This window comes from Puntigrus tetrazona, chromosome 20, assembly GCF_018831695.1.
Source record: "Puntigrus tetrazona isolate hp1 chromosome 20, ASM1883169v1, whole genome shotgun sequence".
Taxonomy (NCBI): Eukaryota; Metazoa; Chordata; class Actinopteri; order Cypriniformes; family Cyprinidae; genus Puntigrus; species Puntigrus tetrazona.
Genome location: NC_056718.1, coordinates 15,053,747 through 15,077,680, shown reverse-complemented (window position 1 = coordinate 15,077,680; position 23,934 = coordinate 15,053,747). Strand labels below are relative to the sequence as shown.

Sequence of the window (23,934 nt, the reverse complement as noted above, 5' to 3'; positions counted from 1 at the left end):
GCGACACCTTGTCTGGAGGTGTTAAAAAACTACAGCTTTTGTGGCTTTATTGTAGTAATTTTAGCCATTAATTGCGATCTTACATTCTTACACGTCAGTCTTTTTGTTATTCCATTTGACCAACACGAATCCACTGTGTACACTGTGCTCCCATATGTTTATGTAGAGTGTACAATAGCATAAAATGTTGTTTTCCATGATGAATCAAGGTGAACGTCTACTGTAAACTGTCTGTAGCAAAAAAAGGAAGCCGGAGACTAATAATTTACTATTCATTAAGGCACTGGCACGAGATGAGAGGCCATGCGGGAAGTTGAAAGGAAGTTGCTCTAGCTTTTAATTTCCTGCAGTGAGCTCCTGCTAACTCATGGTTAAAACGGATCCTGTAATTCATGCAGCTCCCGCCACTGTACTGGATCAGACAGCAACAAACATCAAATCTCCACGCAAAGCTGCTATACATGTGGAAATAAAACAACACATATGATGAATGTTGACTTTCATGCTTATTTTTGAAAGTGAACGTTGTAGGAAAATGTATACGAACCCTTGGGTTTACATGATATTTTTTGTGCACGTTGATCTGTTCATCAAGCATAAAGACAAATACAATCTTTAAACAGTTTACATGTATCAATGCAATGGCCTTTAACCGATACATTTTATATAAAAACAAAAAATTATATTTATTTTAAATTAATACTGACCTGTTTTAAACTAAAGCAGGACTAAAGCTGACTAAAGTCAAGTTAAAAATCACAATGTACAATAGAAAACTGGATATTTATTTCTTGGACATCTTTCTAAAGATTTAATTGAATGTTTAATGTTAATTCATGGGTTCAGGTGGCAGCAAATGTCTTCTACATGTAAAAACATGTCTTTCTATTTCACAGAATTCAGACCACCAAACATATAAAGGCTAGTTTAGTTTCTAAGTTTCTCATTTGAGCAGACTATTTCAAAAGAAATGCACAAGATGATGAATCGCAGAACTGAATAGTTTCTGAGCGGTGAAAGGAAGACTGAGGCTTCAGCAAGGCAATGTTGTTACCGTTTACAGCCACACTTCACTGATGTGTCAAATACCAGGCCCAACTGTCATATGCATGCATCCCAGTACTGACCGTGCTCTCCTGCAGCCCGTCCGACATTGCGTGAGAGGGGATGTTACACCTACAGGTGTTTGCTTTTCCATTTAGTTTCAGGCCCAGGAAAAGCTGGACAAGGTTGTGACATCATATGCTCGCGGTGTGACAGACAGCTGAGAAGCATTACACGCGTGCAGAGATCGTCACGTTCAGTCACCCTGAGGAGAAACGCAAGTCATAAATGGACACATTCATTCTGGTCTGACAGAACAGACGAGCTCTCTGTATGACTGCTTTCCATAGCATAACACAGTTTGAGGACTATATTATGACACATGTGTCAGTATTAAAGTAAACTGCATCTCTTTAAACTGTATCAGGTTTCACAGCTTCTATAAACACACAGTGCTTACTAAGCATGCGGAGATATTGCACAACACTGGTCATCAGATGTTCTGTGCAAATTACTAATCTTGAGAAACTAACATTTTAGACAAAAATTGTCAGGTTTTGACTCACGCAGCAAAAACGGTTACAAAGCAAGCCACAGAAAAATCAACCGTCATGTTTCTGACAAACACGTATTAGTGAATAAATCAATGCGGTTGAATGAACCGTGACCGATTCAATGGCTCACTCAGTTTGTTCCTGAATAAATCAGTATTACTGGCCAACCGGTTGAAGGACTGATTCAATTATTTGTTTTGTTTTGAATCGGTTGAATGAATCATTCAACTCAATTATAAAGACTTGCCGCCATCTACTTGTGTGCTGCAATAACCTGCAGAAAGAAAAGGAGGAAAAATGCACTTACTGCCACAGGCTTTGATTTATAATGCTAAGGTAATACCCAACGAGTGTGGGCCAAGGCAGCAAATATGTGTCTGTGGCTGCACCCTAATATGAACCAGAGATGAACCCCGTACCAACCAACCCCAGTCTCATCAGTATTAACAATGCGTTGAATGCGCAGCTGTTTGCCCATGTATAAGCTCTGCAGAGTTACAAAGCTCAAAGTCTCCCACAAAAGGATTTATGTTATCTAAGAGTATTCACACTTGTCAATGGGTAAATTCTGACTTCGCTTTGACAACCTGGCTACTGTAAGGATTAGTTAGTAGTTTAAGTATTTGCTTTTGACTGTTCGATTGCTGTGATTTGCATCGCGTGTGAGTCAGCTTTCTTAACCATGGCTTGTCTACGGCAAATACATACGGTAAATACAAATATCACCCTGTCTGTCACGCAACTCTGTTCCCCTTTCAGACTTCAACTTATAGTAAAATTTTACATTTCCGAAATGCGCTTGTGGTGTTCAGCCAATCACAATGCATTTGTATCAGCTGGCCAATCAAAGCAAACTGTGCTTGTCGGAAGGAAGGTCTTTGTAGAAAAAGATGCATTTAGGAAACATCAAATACACAAAATAATTAACTTTTAAATAGTATTAATTTAACAATTGAACTGTCTTTTGATAAGCAGCAGTAGCATACTGGGTGAATCACCTCAGATTCCTTTCTGTTAACTCATCTGTTAGCTGAGCTCTGAAGCCAGATCTTCAAGTGTTTAAACAGTGGGCATAGCAGACTGTCTGGACAAGATGGATGAACTGAGGTGCCGCGTTGCACACGTTTTGGCCAACTTACAGAGTGTACTTCTTAGGGGTCTGACGGCAGCCCATATATAAGTGCCCACCACAGACAGCTGAGAGATGTCTCTGTGCCACAATATTTACCCTGCAAATGTTTGGTTTCCATATATGCAACTGATAAAGAATCACACTGTATACTTGTTTAAAAGCTTTTTTAAACTTGTTTAAAGCTTTATTTCAAAAAGAGTTTTATTTATTAATTATATATTATTCTTACTTTTATATTAAAAATAATAATTTTATTAGATTTATTATTATTCTATATTATATTTCACAGTCATTTTTAAATGTTTACTTTTTAAAGCTGAAATGCAAAAAAAAAGGTTATTACCATTTTATTTATTTTAATTAATTTATAATTTATTATTATAATTTATTTATTTATATGCAATTTGAAATCATAAAAATTTCCAAAATTAAACTATATGTGACCCTGAACAATGAAACCAGTCTTAAGTCACTGAGGTATATTTGTAGCAATAGCCAAAAAAATACATATAAGTGAAAATGATTGATTTTTCATTTATGCCTTTTGAGTCTTTTAAGTAAAAATTATGTTACATGAAGATATTTAGCAAATCTACTGTAAATATATTAAAACTTTTTTGATTAGTAATATGCATTGCTAAAACCTTAATTTGGACAACTTTAAAGGTGATTTGCTCAGTATTGTTTGCGTCATCAGATTCCAGATTTTCAAATGATTGTATCTCGCCCCAAATACAGGTGCATCTCAGTGAATTAGAATGTCTTCATTATAAAAGTTCATTTATTTTAGTAATTCAACTCATGTATTCAGTTCAAATGCCCACAGACTGAAGTCTTTGGCTCTTTTAATTGTGATGGTTTTGGCTCTCATTTTACAATAACCCACCAATTCACTATCTCAACAAATTAGAATACATCATAGGACCAATAAAAAACATTTTTAGTGAATTGTCGGGCTTCTGGAAAGTATGTTCATTTACTGTATATGCACTCAATACTTGATAGGGGCTTTTTTATTTACTGTCTCAATTCGTGGCATGGAGGTGATCAGTTTGTGGCACTGCTGAGGTGGTATGGAAACCCAGGTTTCTTTGACAGTGGCCTTAAGCTCATCTGCATTTTTTGGTCTCTTGTTTCTCTTTTTTTTTCTTGACAATACCCCATAGATTCTCTATGAGGTTCAGGTCTGGTAAGTTTGCTGGCCAGTCAAGCACACCTACACCATGGTCAATTAACCAACTTGTGTGAGCAGGGGCCAAATCCAGCTGGAAAAAGAAATCAGCATCTTCAAAAAGCTGATCAGCAGAAGGAAGCATGAAGTGCCACTGTAAATGGGTGCAGTGACGTTGGTTTTCAAAAAACACAGTGGACCAACACCAGAAAATGACATTGCATCTCAAATAATCACAGACTGTGGAAACATAACACTGGACTTGGGCAGTAAGCCTCTTTACCCTTCTTCCAGACTCTAGGACCTTTGTTTCCAAATGACATATAAAACTTGCTCTCATCTGAAACAAGGACTTTGGACCACTGGGCAACAGTCTAGTTGTTCTCTTTAGCCCAGGTAAGACGCCTCTGACGTTGTCTGTGGTTCAAGAGTGGCTTAACAAGAGGATCTCAGTCTATATGCAGTGACTTTAAGTTTCACATTCTAATTTATTGAGATGTACCTGTATTGTCTTATCCTAACAAACCATACATCAATGGAAAGATTATTTGTTTAGCTTTCAGGAAAAGTTACACTTATGACTGGTTTTGTGGTTCAGGGTCACAATATATACACTGTAAAAACAATCCATAAAACTTACAGTGAAAAACAGGCAGCTGTAGTTGTAAATCTGACAGGAATTTACCATTAACCAGCTTTTTACTCTATCATTTTCAGTTATTTTTCTTTTAAAATTACAGTATTTTTTTTTTTTTACAGTGTAAGACAGTGTGAAGTGTAATTTATTGAAAAATGAAGTAATAAAATAACACAATTAGAGAGAAAGAGAGAGAGTGAGAAAGAAATTTTTTCTATTTTTTGTTTATATAAACATTTTTATTAGTAATAGGAGCAAACCACAAACATGCTAATACTTATACCATGTTACACTTATACTATCCATAGCACTTTCACCCATTCTAGCAATGATGATATCGAAGAACAGAAAAGCGAGTGAACGAACATGAGGGCTAATATTGGGTTGCGCACATCCCTATTTCCCCAGCACTCTCTGCGGGGCCGGACAAAAGGCCCACAGAAATGTGAGCCTACGGAGTGCTGGTCTCTTTGCCTCAGATGCATGAATGAGCTCCTTTAGAGAGTGAGGCTGGAGCGAACACCTCACAGCAACACATACTGCTGAGGGAGATAAAAAACACACACTCTCACACACATAATCCTCCTCGGCCTCTCACTCGAACAATGAACATTAGACCTACAACACTGCCAACACTTGCTGCTCTGCAGCTGTGCCCATCTGATTCAGTCTCTCAAAGAAGAACGCTGCATATCCTACTTTAATATGAAACCAGAGCTTTGTCTGAACAGCTACTTTACTGAAACAAATACTTGTTGCTGTTGTAGCCACTGTTCAAATCAACACCATCTATTGATCCAGTTTCTCATATACACTTAGCAGGAACAGACACTGAAAGAGAATAGCGCAGTCTTTGTCCCCGCTGTGGGAAATTTCTGCTGATTTCACCAAATCCTAGAATGGTGCCCACCAGGTGAGAGCTCTATAGAAAATTTGTCAACAAAACTCTTTGTACGTGAACACCTGGTTTGTGCATGTTTAGACATTCAAATCAGTATTAATTTCACTATAATGTACTGACCTGAAGAAGAGAGTTTGGCAGTTTTTCCAGACAATGGAGGTTGGCTCTTTCTCTTTGTTTGACAATTAATTTGTACAAAAATAAGAAAGCATGTTTTACTGTATTTTTATCAAATAACAAAACATTTACCTTTTAATATAACATAAAAATACATGTTTTACGTGACATCATATTTTGCCACATTTTTTCAGTTATTACATTTCAACTTCCAATGTTTTTTTTTTTTTTTACCCAAAGGAATCCAACATGGAACTTCGGCGCATGATTTAAACCAATACTTCTCCTTTTCTTTATCTTGGACACTTTTATTTGTCTTTGACCCAAGTGAGCTTTTCACAAGGCAAAACAATCTAGAAAAACTCTCTTTATAATAAAAAAAAAATCCGGCTGTTTTTCAACCAGGGTGTTACACAATATACTTATAAAACCCCGAAAGTAAGAGGATAAAATATTGAGCCACATTTCCACTTGTGGGATGAATTCAAACAGTCGTTTCTCTGGTGACACTCCAATAATTCACCTTTTGAAATTTAACCAAAGTTTCTGCAAAGTCTCCATCAAACCTGCCTGTGCTCACTTACAGTCCCACATTAGTAATATCACACCTTGATCTAAGACATCTGCGCACATTCCTCCAGCTTTCTCCCCAATGGAAGTGCTTGAACTGATCAAAACAAGAGGCCCACATGCGCTTAAACATTGAATGTGAATGTTGGGAATGTTATTATCACTGCTGATCCACTGTACCTTCACCTGCAAAGCTCTGCTTATCGTCGCAGCCATCATCCAACCATCTTTCCAAACATAGCCAATCTATTCAGTCGATCTCATCCGCTCTGTCTCGTATCACACACCTGTGGTAGATAAAGCAATGTGGGATGACATACATTTAATAAAAATATTTCGATGTAATAGAACTGGATCAATTTACTGAAATCAGTTTATCACCGCCTGGCTTTAAAAACACTGATATCTGACGGCAAAAGAATAATACACATATATATTGCACATATACGTTGCTAATTCTTAACCTGCTCTCAGTATCTAACTTTTAGCTTCATTCAGTTAGATTTATTGCTCAATATGGTCCTAATTTGTGGTCATGCTGTGATATTTATCACTGAGAACAAAAAGAAGACAGCTGCTGATCACACATTAGAAAACCGCAGATAAAACCCTTTCACACAGAGATCAGCTGCGTATTTTTGCAAATTTTCCAAAGCCTGTGATTACAGAGCTAATTACCAGCATTCCTTGTGGGCTACTGTTAGAGAGCAGCGCAAACACTAAATGCCCGAGTCTTGAGCTCCTGCAGTGTTTAAGACTTTGCACAGACATATTTCAATGCTTTATCTGGGTTCTACCAAACAGCATACTACAAAAATGTACATTGATCTACAAAATGACTTGTCATTTATTTAATTTTAATTTTTAATTTAATTTAATTAATTTTACTGTTTTTATTCAATTAAAATGTGTAATATTATTGTTTACTATTTACCATCTGCCAATAATATTAATAATAATAATAATAATAATAATATTGTATTTCATTTTAATGTAAAAACACAAGGTATGAGTCTAATCATAGAAGCTCTTTGAAAGCCTCAACATTGTTTTTGTGGGAGCAGTCCCAAAAATGGAAAATGTCACTAGCTAAAAATTCTCAACGGAGGAAAATTTCACTCAAGGGAAACAATCAAGACATTATGGGCCCAAACCAGTGGTAGAAAACACTGTGTCTGATTTAAAGCGTGTGTTGGCTTGAGAAAACTGTAGAGCTAGACAGCACTGAAAGAGTCCAGGATACCCACTGGACAAATTTACAGCACAGAGCTTTGAACCACCATGTGGCTATCAGGGAAATACCTCTGTATAACACGTTTACTGAAACATCCCACTAGAAAAAAAATACAGAGTCTTAGGTTCTAACAACCACTGATATAAAAAAAACATCAGACTCATTTGTGAGATTAATGACCGCTGAAACTGCAAAAGAAATAGCTATATCAAAAAAGCCATGCAGCAAAATACAACCCAAATAACCCTGAAAACAAGTCGAGGTGAGGTGATGTAGTTGTTGTGATGCAGTCGAGGCTGCTGTTTGCTGGTTAGTTAGTGGTAAGTTTGTGAGTAACAGTTTTTGGACTAGGTTTGACAGTTGTTCTAGGACCAGCAAAAGGATTTTGATCCAAGTACTTGGCAAAATCACAGTCCTTGTAATAGGTCAATACTGAAACACTGGCACCACAGCTGCATGCTAACAGTAACAACAGCAATTTACTTGAGTCTACTTGAGCCGTGAGCCAGACAGTACAAATACACACTCGCATGCTTTCTATTTTTAAGTCTGGTGTTATAAATGACATAAAAGCCCTCTAATTACACTGTTTAGAATATTTCAAGCGTTCCACTTTAGTAGCGCAGCTTTTGTAGAATTATCTGCACATGCATCTTAAAATTAAAAAGGGTTTTTTTTTGTCTTGCCAACCACAACACAAAGTGCTTTTTTTCTTCTTCTGCTCCCGTTGAAGGTTTAAAACTGGTGCTGAACACACTTTATAGGCTATACAGCTTTAGTCAGACAAACAGGCAGACAAAACAGTTTTTGATTTTGCCTTTAGTTTGGTCTAAACTGATACAAATGATATGACTTTTACTCCTATTAATATTTCCTAAACACTTTCATTGGAAAGTCTACATTGTGGGCAAGCAGATGATAGCAATTTTCATTTTAAGTGAAATATACTCCAATAGACCCATTTAATGCTAGACTCTTTTCTTCACGTTGCTGTTTACCCGCTGTGAAGCATGCTCAAAACATGATTTTATTCGGATTACAGTCATCAGAAAACCCCGTGGCGTCTTCTGAGGTTGAATTTTGGTTCTTTACAGATCCCAAATTAAAATCATGGTTAGGTTTAGAGTAGGGTTAGGTTTAGGAAAAATGCACTGCTGGAACACGATGATGAATTGTGTTGGTCTTTTAAATGGTTTATCAAGGGAATACAATTTAAATAAACCTTTTAGCAGAGTAAAAAAGCTCACATTTAACTCTATTTAAATCTATTTGGTTAATAGTATTCCAATAATTCCAAGTATATTTCTCAGTGTACAGAAATTAGGATCTCACACCAACAGTTTTACAAGGGCTTATAAATTTAGATGAGCTTGACTTTAATTTAATGCACATTAATAAAGTCACTGTACATAACACAGTCATTATTGTATTCATAACTTGGGTTGGACAGTCTGGAAAGTGTAATAATAAAGTTTCACAACAAGCCTTATGGTTGATGATAAAATTGTCTTTAAATGACAGGATTATATGTTAAATGTTTCTCCTAATAGTTTGCAATGAAGCAGGATATGACAGTTAAAATTAAATAATTACATCATAAAGTCAAGCAGAATGACACATAAGATATGTTCACAAAATGACACGTGCAACTAAGGCAGTCTGAGAGCTCATTTGGAATGGAAATATTATTATTATTGGTTCCCAAAGGCAGCAGATGAAATTAGCAACAAAACATCAAGAAGGGTCCCAATTAAAGGGGAAAGGAAATGACAAAAACAGGCAGAATGCTGGAAAGCTCCAGTTCAGCTAAGCACAGTGTTTTTTCCTCTAGCCTTCACACTTATTTATACTCAAATGCACATGCAAGCCTTCGAGGGAAACCCTCAAAATGCTCTGGACGACTGGTGTAATGACAGGCTGGTTAGAAATCAGGCCAACACCACCAAACCACTTCAACAATAAATCCAGAGATTCAAATTTTGCTGTTCAAAACAACAATAATAATAATAAAATATTTCTTCAAAGATCATTTTTACATTTATTTATGACTAGATAATTAAGAGAGTCTCATCATGCTGTGTGCCTGTAAAAAATGTAAAGACTTGCATTTTAGCACAAAGTGCAGCAGTTAATTAAGTGAAAAATGAGCAATTACATATTCTACAAATCTACAAATCTATTGGTGATTAAAAGACATTCACAATTAAGAACTGAAAATTTTTAAGTTTAGTGCAATATATGATAATGAGCTACAGTTACATGATACAAAACTCTAAGTAAACGTGCCAGATAGACATTCAACTTTGCACTTCTGCATCTTTTGGCATGCCATTTCTTAAAATATAGCTCTCAAGTTAAATGAAGTTCAGCTTTGAAAAAAAACACATCTCTAAACCTTGAGATTTTTTCCTTGCACTAAGTGTTTCGTTTTAAACTGCAAATACAAAATGTTCTGTGTGAATGGCCTAGCCAGTGTGATTTTTGCATCATGAAGAATAACTCAAAATTCTAAAAATGTCTAGATAGACATTTCAAGAAATTTCTGATGCATTACATGACTAGAAAAGTTGCCTCTTTGTTTTGCTCTTGGACGTTTCTGAAACGGCCAACAAAATCTCTTAAGCTCTCTATTTCATCCACCTTGGCATGCAATGGAAAAATCACAATTGAAAATCAGCCTCTATATGTTCATTGTTCCAAAAACATTCCTCATTTTGAATCTTGGCAACCAAGCCTTTTGGGAACCACATCAATTGTGTCCAATCTCAATGTCATAGGGAGCAGCCTGGAGTGAGGCGGGGCTCAGCTCTTCCCAGGGGACCCCAGTCGGACGAATATTATGTGAATACAAAAATAACTGATTTGACGGTTGATGAATGAGACTAATGAACCTGTGGATCATCCAATTAAAGGCTTTTTAGGCCACAAAGGCCATGAAGTGCTACCAATAGGAAATGTAGAGGAAATGTGGGAGAATTCAATTGAATGAAATATATATAAAGAATAGTATCTATATTGTTTAAAAGAAATTGTTTAAATTTAATAAACATTTAGAAAAGAAAAAAGCCTTTTAGTTTTTCTTAATGTTATATTAGATGTATTAATCATACATCATACATATAAATAAAAACAAATTATACATTTAAATATATATAATTTGCATTTGTTTAAATGTAAATGTGTATTTACAATTATGCAAAAAAAAAATTATGTTTCTATTTCAAATATGTTAAATGTAAAATCTTAATAAAGCAAAACGCTAAACTCTTTTTCTTTCTTTTCTTCTTTTCTTTATTATTTGGTTAACATAGGATTTTGTTGTGCAAGTTTCAAAAATGTTCATCCAAAACTTCCCATATGTTTGAGGCATTACAGTTTTTCGCTGGTTTATTTTGGAAATAATAGCATATTCTAAATTCAAATGGTTGGGTTTCTCAACCAATGATTAGCACCGCTGTTGTAACTATAGAAAAGGAATACTTGGAGCAAAATATTTAAGTCAAACATGGGTTGATTACAGCCAAACATTATTTCATCTTGTTCTTCACCATGCTATTTTTTACTCTCTTTGCCGTGAAGCGAGGCTAAACCGTTCCATTCCTTAATCTAAAGGTCGTATTTAGGTGACCACGATTATAGCCCTTATGATTCCATATAACTAGCTGATTTAAGCAGGAGGATCTAACACAGGCCACAAATTTCCCCTTTATTTAGTGAACTTCCGTCATGCTTTTCGCTGACCCGCCGTACAACCCTGCTGAATGGTGGCACTCTCTGGTAGTAACCACACTGCAAGAGGGTGTGCAGTTTGGCATAACCTAGTTCCAACACACAAGACTATAAACACTCAGTGAACTCCTGCAAGAATTATACCAAACACCAGAACAGAAGACTGTGATACGCTGCAGCTGGTCTTCCAGTACGTTTTCTTGCAACTTGTGAACTCAAACTGGAAAAATAGGTGGTACATCAGACATTTTAATGGGGTTTCACCTTCCTGGAGCCGGTGGCCTCCCTGCTGCTTTACACCGTCCACGTTTCTCACTCTTTCAACTGGTTAATTGTTTCAGGCTATCTATCTAAAAGGGAAAACATATAATGAAGTCTCAGATAGACAGAATGAAAGACTAGTATGGAAATAATTAGATCCTCACGTAAATAAATAATCTGCACCCATATTGCAAATTCATGCCAGGCTAACCTTTCATCCTTAAATGCAGCTCAATGTTTCACTAAAATCAGGACAACACTCCAAGCCACGTTTATTTGGGTCATTATTATAAAGCAGAGAGCGAAGAACTTAGTGTAGTCCATTAACTAAGATAGTAATATATTAATGCAAACATATTCTGCTCGGCAGCTCCCCGTGGAGAAATTACTGCAGTGTACATGAATGGCAAAGCAAGTATTAGGATCTTAAATGTCACAAATATCTCCAGGACAGCATATATCATGCTGAAAGCCCATTTACTGTACGTTTCAGTCTTACTGAATACAATAGCTAGGGCCAAATAAGTCTGGTCCAGTGCCATTTTGCATCAGAATTGCAAATGCTTTTGCTGTCTGCTGTAAATTAAGGGCCCATTAGTCTACTGGTCAAGATATGTACATGTCTTTAAAGCAAAAATAGTAGGTTTCATTGGATCATCTACCTAAGCATTTAGGTCCCATGGCATGAAAATTTCTCTTTATAAGGTTTTTTAACATTAATATGACTTCTCTTAGCCTGCCTATGGTCCCCCAGTGGCTTGAAATGGTGATAAGTGTAAACCAAGCCCTGGGTGTCCTGTTTTGCCCTTGAGAAAATGAAAGCTCTTTATGTCATCATACGGAGAAAAGTTACCTCCCCTTGCCCACCTAGAGAATTTAACAGACGAAACTAGATCAGCTGAACTTTACACTCTCAAGGATGGACGATCCAGCTAATCACAACAATGCAAATACAATAACACGTGATTATATATAAATTGTAAGTCACACATGCACATAGACATTATTTCATAAACAACATAGTCTTGAGATGAAATAAAACATTAGATGCCCCCATAACAATAAAAAACAATAATTTCTTGAACCTTTTCTAATAAGAAGTGTGCAAATAAAACCGTTTTTTGACGATCGTTTCTGTCCAGTCCTCTCTTTTTACAGTGTTTTACCACAGCTGTCGTTGTTGATTTGCTTGGTCAATCAGAATAGAGGCTCATGAATAGTAATTAGATGGGCCAAACTCAACATGTTTTTGACAGAGCTCCTGAGAAAACACCTAAAATAAAACTCCAAGAAGGTGTACAACATGGGACCTTTAATAGTGTGTTCAGTTTGCTTGTTGATTTAATACAAAGTTTAAATAAAATCCCTATTTACCTTCATTCATATTTATGCTCCTCAAAATTCCAAGCACACTATCGAAGTATCTCACTTGGCCATAAAATGACTGCTCTTGTAAGAATAGTCGTTCAGAAAGCATGTTATGTGGATTTTGCTGAAAAATGGCTCAAATACTATTCTAGAGACTAAATATTTCTGAATGGCGGCAGAGAGAGCTTCTCTTGGTGGGTTTTATTTGATCCCTGGGAGAATATGGTCGGTCTGCATTGTGCTTTATTCCAGAATTGAGGAAAGCTAGCTTATCTGGGAACGCCTGGCATTTCCTCTGGTCTGGGCTCCATCAGAAACATTGCTCCAGACAGGGATGACTTCCACAAATAGTTTGCACTGGCAGACATTAAAAAAAAGAGTGAGAAAGCTGTGTACAATTTTCCTAATAAGAACTTAAAGAACAACAAGTACTGTCTTCCTGGTTAGGAACACTGCTTAAAAACAGTGTGTGAATCTTATGTTGTTTGAGGTATCCAAGTAGGATGGTAATGAAGACTGTTAAAAAAGATATATACTTTGCTTACAGATTATTGTTTATGCAGGAACAAGCAAACAATCTATTGAAACTGGTCATTCTCGTAAACACTGATCACATTTTACATATATTAATGCAATACATATGAAATATGTACTCCAAATATTGCCAAACATCTAAAGCCACTGTAGACGCTATCATTTGAGAAAAAAAAAAAGTGCTTTATGACTTTGGGGGAAAACTCCTCAGATAAGCATCAAGGCCATTAAATGTTAATTCAAACCATGATGCAAAGCAGCAGCATAAGTGAAGGGTTATATAAATAAATGCCGTGGGGTGAGAATCTCAGTCCCTTAGAGGGAAACTGTAAATCTCAGGGCCTATAAAAATGTACAGAGGCATGGTAAACCTTCTCCTTCATGACCTGCAGTTCCACCCACTCAAAGTATTTCACATTTTGTCTGCACCTGGTCTGTACTCTCTTCTTACAATCTGATGCCTAGGTCTGGTCAGGAGGGACAGTGGGAGGGCATGTGAACCCTGAATGACTGACAATGGCATGAATGCATGAGAGGAAGTTAAGTTGCTATACTAAAAGACTCACGTGCCTTGTCTAAGAGCTTAGCATGTTTAACAGTCCTTACAAAAAAGGAAACAAGAATCTCTTTTTTTGCTGACTTTGACATGCAAATAGGATGTACAATATATTTTAAATCTGAATTAAGACCACAAGCCACATATGTAGGTTACTATAAAACTGAACATGGCTTGACCATGTCTGTAAATTATAGGCACTGCATTCCCAGCTGATGTTCATTTGATATTTAAAGGTCTCTTGAGCAAGCATATAATTTATCATCTGTGTCCACTGGTGTCTGAGGGTTCACTGCCACAAAAACAGACACCAGAAAGAAATAGTGCACTCGAAAATGACAATTTGTCATAGTTCACTCACCAAACCCATATGGCTTGCTTTCTAACAATGACTATAAAAAAAATAAATTTTTGAAGAACGTTTCAGCTACTGTGAACATGAACTGGGATCTCACGCCTAAAACTTCAAAACTATTTACTACACTACTATACTATTATTATTATTTGGGGGGGGGTTTATTTTAAGGGGGTTTATTGCTTTATTTTAAGTCTACCAAAGCAATTTGATTGGAAGAAACACAAAAAAGTTCTTATTCTTTGATCCTTTTTCCCACAAAACAATGATTTTTAAACAAATTAATGATTCGAGTTTAATCAGTTCTTTGCCAAAAAAAAGTATAGTATGGCTTTAGATGATTTTCAGAAGTATTTTTGTAAACAAATGTATTTGTCATTTTTGACAGACTCATTTCCTATTCTCCTTGTACGGAAAGGGGTAGTCAGGATATTCTCAGAAAATTAATTTCTGTGCTGCACAAAAGAAATAAATTTGGGTTTTAAACATCATAAGGGTGAGTAAATAATGACAACATTTTCACTTTTAGAGTGAACTATTCATTTAACCTTCAAAATCACAGACAAAATATAGGTCTAAACGCTGCATAAGCACCAAAAAAGTGATTTGGCACAGACAGTGTAATTCTCAAGGGTGGTCTTACCTGGTTTGCTGAGCGGTGTACTTGTGCACTGAGGTTCACCTCAGGCTGGAGTCTGGCACAGGGGAAAGAGATTCGGCATGAGCTGAATCTCAACACTATGTACCTCAAACTAAAAGAAAGCTGCTCTTTATGGCGCTTGCCACGTGGCGGAAGAGTGGCTGCCATGTATTAAGAATCTAGCACGTTTGAGAATGCAGGAACTCAGAGCGAGCCAGACTGCACTGCTCACGCCTGACAGCTTGACAAGCATTCGGCCAATCCTGTGGTTTGTGCAACTCTCCGTCGGTTCAGAACCGGCTGAAGTGCAAAAGAACTTGGAACAAACACCACTTAAGACTGTCCAGAAAGCACTGAGTAAAATTATAGTGCAGGCACTCCTGATTAACTTGATGAATTGAGATTTTTTTTCAGGAACTGTTTCAATAAAGCCAATAATAATATAATGAATAAAATGCCACCCAAAGTACATTTTTTCTCAGAAACAATGTTTTTTTAATGACACATTCACAGCATATGAGATCCATAATTTCTCCACTCCAGAAATCCACCCAAAGCAATCCCTGGCAACAGATAAAATACCTTAAGCATTTCGAAAAGACATTAATGTGACATAACAATGATTTACCTTTAAAGGCTTTTGGTACAATCTGAAAATGATTTAGTGTCAAAAGTAACAGGAATGTCACATCCAGTATAACACAAAAGATAAATCAGTTAGCAGACAAAAACAAGGTATTCCAAGAAATATGTGATTCCACCGACCTTCATCTTGGATGGCTGATAACAGAACTGCCAAAACTGACTGATATAATTCAGTTAAAAAAAATAAACCAAATAAAATGTGTTTGTCAAAATCATTTGGGTCAAGATCAAACTTGCATAATTTTCGAGACGTCAGTCTGGATTAAATTTGCAGACACACATTTTTGAATCTTGACTGCATCTTTTCATTGATGAGCCATTGCCTTTAACAGAGGAAATGAGATCAGAGGACCTTTGCATAACATTCAGATGTAAGATGTAAGTAGATGACTTCACTCCCACAGAAGCCATTAAAGCAACGGATAATAAAGATACGGTAGATGGAGAGCCAGGTCTGCCGCATGATGATATTTAAGCCTTTTGGAAGTGATCTGGAGAATGCTTCAAACTAAATGACTGCATGCTTTTATGAGCGAGGGCGAGCATCCCGATGTAACACAATGCTCCAAGAACTGAGAGAGACTGCTCTCACAAATACAAGTAAAACGGGTCACGTGGACTCAGGAGAAACAAGCACTAACCTGTGACTGAGGCTTTTGGATTACGTGAATGAATATTATTCTGGGTTTCTAATGTCGGACTGGAAATGAAGGGTTTTAGACAGCTTTTTGACTCAAATTTGTCACTGACTAGGCATCTAATAAAGCAAAAGAACACTACTGACATGCCAAGTAAAAAGCTGCTTAGACTTTAAAATGACTTCACTGGAATCATTTGAAATGTCACCGAACAAACTAGTAGCCATTTGCGAAGACAGACAAAAATGTGTTTTGTTTGCTGTAACATTATTAGATCTATCAGGCCATTAAAATGATGATATTAGATTGAACTTCGATATTGAATGGTGATATTAAGTTGATTGACTGTGATGTTGTTGAACTGATGGTAATAATGACAAGCAGCCCCTTTAAGAGAACACAACTTAAATTAAAAACAACTGACTGTTAATATTGCTATGGAGAGATATCAAGTAAATTCATCTCAACAACAAAATGGACTTCAACATGGGTCGGCTTCCAACTGTTCAAGTAGAATGAGATACTTCTAGACTAAGCAATACTTAAAAAAATCTTTAGAATAAACATCATAAACTGCATATTTTCAAATGAAAACCAACTGGTCTACTTTGAAGTTAATCCCAATAATGTTCCAATAAGGCCAACTGGCACTTTGCATTACTCACTAGCAAATGCTTGGGCATTGCCCTTACATATCAGACTCAATAAATCATTACAAATTTCTAAATAGTTCATAAGAATCTGATTTCAACTACATGCTCTCTTTTAAATCATGCACTTGAGTTTACAAAACAAGGAATGAACCAGACTGTATTCGAGAAAATATTAACAAACACTTGCTCTCTACATTAGCAGCTCCTGCTTCATCAAGTTTCACAAGTAACTATAGTAAATTAACAAATAATGGCCATAATTCAGAAGCCCCTTGCAAATGCTAATCACTCTATAAACAACTGACTAAAGCTACAGAGAGCTAATCCTTATTAATGATAGACACTTAAAACCATTAGTACTTCTCTTGACCACTGAACCACTGGGTGATTCTCAGTACATGGCAAGATGTTCTCCTTCTTTTAATTTTAACAAGCAGCATTTGTGCATTTACATTTTACCAATGAAACTTAATCCAAAGGGTTCTTGGCATACTTTGCTCTAGCAAGCATACCAGCAGTTACAAAAATAGTTAAACTGGGTGACGTACACACTTTTTTCCACATTGTCAGATGGATTATTATTACCATCAGGTTTCTGAGAGTAAAATACCTCTTCTTTCCTCCATATGAAAACTGATTTTAACAACAACATAGAAAAACTTTAAATACAGACATACCGTGAGCTAGGATGTTGTTAATCAGCGATATGTCATTGTGTTGAAGCCATCAGCCATCAAAATTTACATGTAAATTCTGCATAGAAATCTCCACCAAAAACAGAGTCAAGAAAATCTGAATTTTAAAATGATTAAGCACCAGTCAACTGCTTTAAAGTACTGTAAATTATGTAAAAGTCAATCAATCAAAAAATTAAATCAGTTCAATTTCATTTTTCCAAATGTCGTTAAAAGTTAAAGTACACAGACTTTTATATAGGCCTTTTTTCTTTTGCTACAAATCAAAGTTCACAATATTGTGATTCACTTTCTGGTTGGTTTGCTTCATGCCATGGCATATAAATCTTTAACAATTAAGACTTTAAATGTTCTCGGGAAATGGTTCCAAAACCAAAGCCAATGAAAAAGCGTGAGACAACCATTTAACAGAAATGAATATAGTGAATAATAAATGAAGAGAAATGCTGAATAAAATGTCTTACTTTGTGTGCAAAATGACATATTGTCACAAATAATCACATCTATGCTGTTACAAGTTCATAAAATCTGTCTGGAGGTGACCTCTAAGTCATTTTTAGAGCATCACAGTAATCAGAAAGTAATGGTTGGGTCCTCGGCAGGTTCTTCAGCTGAGGGCCCCAGGAGACAGACGCCACTGTGGCTTTCCCCACACTTCTCTCTGCCAGAGTGGCCCTTAGCAGCAGCACCCAATCCAAAATAGCACAACAAACCACCCACAAATACTGAGTGAGTGAGAGCTTCACCGCACTGACAGATGTTCCCCAAAGCAGCTTCTAAAGGCCTGATCCCAGTTCAGTGTGTGTGGTTAAACAACCCAGTAAGGCCTGAGCCTGTTTACTAAAGACCCACAGTGGATAATTCAAGATTTAAGCGATTTCTTTGGTGTTTCGTTACTCTTTGATGCTTTCGATTAAGACACCTTTAAGCTCAGCTTGCTCCATATCTTATGTCTCTAAAATATCTCAAGCTCTTTAAACATTTTTCTCTCTTAACCATAATAAGGTCTCGAACAAAGGAGCTTTTAACTGGTTCGTCAATCGTCAGTGACACTTAGCAGTCACAAGCCAATAATACGGTTTTCATAAAAAAAGGCAGATGTTCTTTCAATCGAGTGACAAAAATTTAGAGTCGGCCAGATGTCCAGATGACCATGAATTCATTTTATTGCAGCATGATCGGAGCCTGGAACTTCAAGAAGGTGAGGGTTATTTGCTTAGACATGAAATGAGTTAGTGATGTCAAAGACTTGATCTTGGGGGGCACTTCAAAGAGAAGTGGTATTACTTTCTGAACTTCTTTTGGTGCTGGAATGCATGGGCTAAGAGAAAGGGCTTCTCTATCTTAAATCAAAACCACAGAATATCTTCTAACAGGTTAAGTTGTTTTTGAATAGTTAGGTTTAAAACAGGATAAAAATAACGCTCGTCAGGTGTGTAACCGTAAATTTATTATTGAATTTTTGTAAACAATCTTCATTTATGAGTCTCGATTTACGAAAAATTCTGAAAATACACTGAAATAATGCATACATATTCTCTCATCAACATCAAAACACAAAAAAAGGATAATACAATTTCAAAATGAGAGTGTGTGCTGCACAAACGTACCCAGCACTTTTCAATGAGGCAGGCAAAACATTCACAAATAAGCCTTGAACTCAATTATAAATGAGTTTAAATTAGATTTACCAGGGCTGCATTTCTCAAAAACACTGCAAACTTAAGTATATTGTAGGAACCAATGCTATGTAGTTAACATCTTGTCTCCATGACTTTGTAACATCTTTTTCCTGAATGTCCAGCTCAAAATAAACTAGGAACTGTTATTGAAAATGTGCAATATTTATTTCGGGCTTGTGAGACTGTTACTGTAACAAAAAAGAACAACTTGACATATTTTAATACAATAACTTTATATGCTCGACTGCATGTGACTAGATACAGTTTATTCAGGTCAGGGAAAGCTTGAAGAAAACTAGGTGCCTCTATTGGTACATTTTATCCATTTCAGCAAGTCATCATGGTCAAAGTATTCTTCCTGCTGTTAAGAGTAGTTCGGAATGTGTCATTACTTCTGATGAGCACAAATTTTTCCTTTTCACTTTTAATATGCAGGTTATGGCTGCACGTGCATTAGTCTTAAAAATCCTGTCAGAATCAATTTTCCAGGGACCACTGGAAATAGTGACTTAATAATTAAAGGGAAAAGTGGCTGCAGCCTAGTCATATCGAAACTAATGTGCTAACTCTGTGTAGAGGAGAACAACTGAGAGCAATAACAAGACAAGAAACTTTGCCTTAATGCCAGCACAGATGGAAGACCTCCATCATCTAATAGCGAGTGGATTCCTGGCACCTGATTTTAATACAATATATTCTTGTTCAGCAATAAGCTTCTGATCACTCTACATAAATCTCCAGTGTTGGTACAGATAATCACTTTCAACATGAACAGCTGGCAAAAAATGTCACCCTTTGTGGCTCCAGAAGAAAATTTTCAACTTGCATTGAAAGAAATGATAAATGATAAAAAATGCTCACCCAGTCTTTTACATTCTTATGTCCTTGTGTGTGTACTGTACGCTGAAAGTAAAAGAGATGACAGTTTGGCGCTTTTCTGCATATTGATGGCTTTTTTTATGTCACATTTATATCCTCTGACTCACTTCTTTGACCGGTTGTCGTCTGAAAACCCATTGTCTCTTTTGACTGCAATGCATCTGACAGAGCACTGCATTAAACAGTTTTTTAAGCTGCATTCCTGTAAATTAAAAAAAAATATAAGAAATAAACTGATTACCAATTAAAATATCATTCATTACAATATTGTAAGCATGTTTTTAAATAACGTTAGCTTTTCTGCGCGAACTCTTGTTTGTGAATATGCTTTGACAGTCAAAATAAATCCTTTCTTTTGGCTACATTATGACTGTAAACAAAAAGGTATCGATACATTACACAAAGTCATCACTCTCTGAAGCGTGAGCGAATGCGAGCGTTCTCGTAAAAAAAATAACCGCTAAAACATGGCGTCAGTCTGCTTTAGTGTCAAAATAAAAGCTCGGGTGATTGGCGAAAAAAAATCAGGTGACAGATATCATACCATGTTCAAAGTTCGTTCCTTTAAAGTTGTGAAATTATTTAAAGTTACTTAAAAGAAAGCTTAATATCCGATATATAGATGTCTAATAAATATAGATAGATGTAACCTTTAAAACGTGTAGCATTTAAAATCAGCGGAAGATGCATGTTTTACAGCTGGCTTGGATTCAGTGAGGCAGTGAGTGCATGATACATAATGAGTTTAGCCCAAAACTTTGTATTAGAAGTGCCAAGGTTGTTGATCCACTGTAAACATTGTAAGATTGATAGCTCTGGACTCAGCATATGCATTACCTCATAATACCTAATGATAGAAAGCTATTCATATTTATTGTTTTAATGACTGTCATTTTGAATCAAGAAGGGCAATAAAAATGTTTGACATCAGGTCAATGGCCCGAGTGTACCCAACCGCCTCAAGCTGTTGCTCCCTCTCTCACCCTCCATTATTTCAGCTCATTCTTTCCGTTAGTCATTCCTACTAATTAAAAGAAAGCTCTTGCCCATCCATGAAAGAATCATCTATGGATGGAAAGCTTTTTCATTGGCTTGTACAATGTTAAAAGTGAAGCTGTGTAAACCAAAGCATAAACTCTATAAGTTTCTTTATAGCTGTTTATCTTTACATTCAATTTTGAATCAGACTTTCACATATAGGCTTTATATTCCACATTTGCTCTATTTTCATGCTCAAGATGTTGTGAGGCAAAAAATAGCAGCTTTGAACAATAATGTGTGTTTGTTAAAATATGGAAGCTGTAGGAATATTAACAGTTCCATGGCAGTTGCCCAGTACCTGAGTCTAAACAGACTCACCAGAGCTGATCCCCCCAAGCCAGACACCCAAAACAGATAGACTACTACAAAAGAAATATGAGAAGAGATGAAAGAAACGTCTAAGCTTGTCTTCTGGTCAAAAAGAAGAGCTTAGACTTTTGAAAAAGGCATTGTGTTTTAAGTGCTTAATTCTTGACAATTCTGTAGAAGAAAGTAGACAGAAGAAAATCAAACAGAAATTAAAGAGTAACTTTGGACTAACTGAATATGCATTTGTTTCTGCAACGTCATAAAAGCTATGAATGTGAAATTTTTAATTTTGCTGTGGTCAGTAGAAAGGTTTTTTTATCTAAATGACATACAATTCCCAATAAAATTGCTAAAGTGCAAAGTCAGCTTCCAAAACTTTTGTTCAGTCAGATTTACAAGGGAATAAAATGAATGGTTTTGAGGCAGCTACCGAAAAGTCAGATGCTAGGTAACAGCACATCTTAAAAATGTGCAAAAAATAGTGTGGGGAGGTCTCTTTTGTTTTTACAAGCAAGCCATAACTGGGTGTGAAAACTTTTTTTTTTATATAAAACCTTAATCGGCAGCACATAAAACAAAGTAGCAATATACTATAACTATATATAGCCTGTTAAATTTATTGCACTGCTAATGGCAGTTGAATAACGATATCATATGAAACCTTACCTGAGTTTATCCAGTCAAGCTTGTCAGGGGTTGAGGGTTACTATACTACAGTTGTTAAGTTGTTAAGGGTCTTCTGTGCAACATTTTATGTGTGAAACAGTAAATATAAAGTAAACGCAATGTACCAGTGGTGCCTGACAGCATTTTAAAGGGAATCCACATGCAGAAAGTGGCTGTGCGATTGGACGAGCTGGTTGGCTGAATGGAAAGTGTGACTCACCTTCGCAGACCAAATAATAATGTGGGAATGTTGGAGCTCTTGAGGAAAATGAGCTTTGTTTTATGAGAGGTTCAAGTACAGACAGTGAAAGAACTCTCCAGGACAGCTTCTTCAGACACAACGCACACTGCTACCTGTAGAAACGCGCTACTGCGTGACTGCAATGACCCTAAACACTCTACATTTGACTCAAAGAGTGAGTAACAGGCCAACTATGCAATTAAACTGAAGATAAAAAAAACAACCTTCTCTCTTTATGGTTCGATTTTTTTGTAGACTGAAAAGTATCTACAGTCTTGGCACAATAAAATAAACTAAGATCCACTTCAAAATGCATAATGTGATATAGGTGACTTGAACAGAGATGTCGTCATTGGCAGATCCAACTTTATATTTCAGATTTAAAATGCATCGGTACCAATGAGGTTACAATATTGTTTGTTATGACTCCTATTACATTATTCCCATCTGTCCATATTGTGACAGACGCATTAGTATTGGGGCTTTTGTGCTACTGATTGGCTGATGACAATGGACTCCTAAAGAAAACTGGGCCAAAGAGACACATTTGGCAGTCTAACACGCCGTGACTTTTCTCTTAGTCTGTTTTTTTGTTGTTGCCTTTCTCTAATCCAGAGCTCATAACATCTTATTGATACAGTTGTAACTTTCCTTTAACCTACTTTTGGAATTTGTGTTTTGTTTGCAACTAGCGGACAGCATTGAAAACTATAGTCATCCTTAGCTTGCTCAGCTCAGAACATGCCGGGTCTTGTACAGTGGGGATTGCAACACAACTGCAGTCCGCATTTGCATAACTGCAGTTCATATTCAGTAAATGACAGTTCTTGCCCTTGGTATGTTAAGATGAAAGGGTTATGTTATCCCAACAGGCTAACCTTGAAGTGCTTAATGTCCATCTTTAGCCTACGTTTAATTTTGTTTAAGCTCTTTAAAAGAATTTGCAAGACTTTCGATGGTAACCATAATTTGACACTGTGATATGTCATCTTCAGTTCAAGCCAAAGGCCTGTTATTGATTTCTAGCTGAACGACTGCCTGAAAGAAAGCGGACTACCTTCAGTGTGACAACAGAAATGATCTTTTTTATATACATTTTTGTGGTTGATTGTGGTAATGTCGTGATAAAAATGCGATTTATATTACCTTCAACGCTTCAAAACTCTGAACCTAAAGTTTTTGACGAGTGATATCTCATTTTGGACTGAAATGGGGAAAAAAAACCTAACGGTGCCTAAATTATTTTGATTAGAAACTGCTATGTTGTTTATTCGTGTGTCATTTGACAAGCTTATGCCTTTTTTATTTAAAGGTCTATTTATTGTGGCTTTTGTGGGTTAAAAAAGCCTTAAGCATGTAGATTATATATTAATCATTTTGAAATACAGAGAAGCGGTTACCTTAGGGCATACTCGCCCTGAAATAGGAAATATTATTATCCTAATTAATTTCACAACATGTCAGCCCGAACAAATCTACTTTTTCCTATGCCCAATTTCCCTTAAGTTACACTGCCCTCTTATGGAAGTAAATGGAAGTACTGCGTGACGGCTAACATCACCGGACCAATAATAAGCATTTTTTAAAATATATTTTCCCCACATTACAGACTAATAAATGTTATTCAGTCTTCATGGATGAGGCAAAAATTCTTAATCATTCTTGATAAAGTCAGATGCGTT

At 36.3% G+C, this 23,934-nt stretch overlaps 1 long non-coding RNA gene across 1 annotated transcript; it reads right to left on the bottom strand.

Annotated features, from left to right (window-relative positions):
• Positions 1 to 1,019: 1,019 nt before the first annotated feature.
• Positions 1,020 to 20,465, bottom strand: LOC122325557. Its single transcript, XR_006247307.1, has 5 exons — positions 20,395 to 20,465; positions 20,103 to 20,197; positions 19,978 to 20,019; positions 6,307 to 6,413; positions 1,020 to 1,309 (listed from the first exon to the last, which is right to left on the bottom strand). It is a non-coding gene; the product is annotated as an uncharacterized LOC122325557 (long non-coding RNA).
• Positions 20,466 to 23,934: the final 3,469 nt, after the last annotated feature.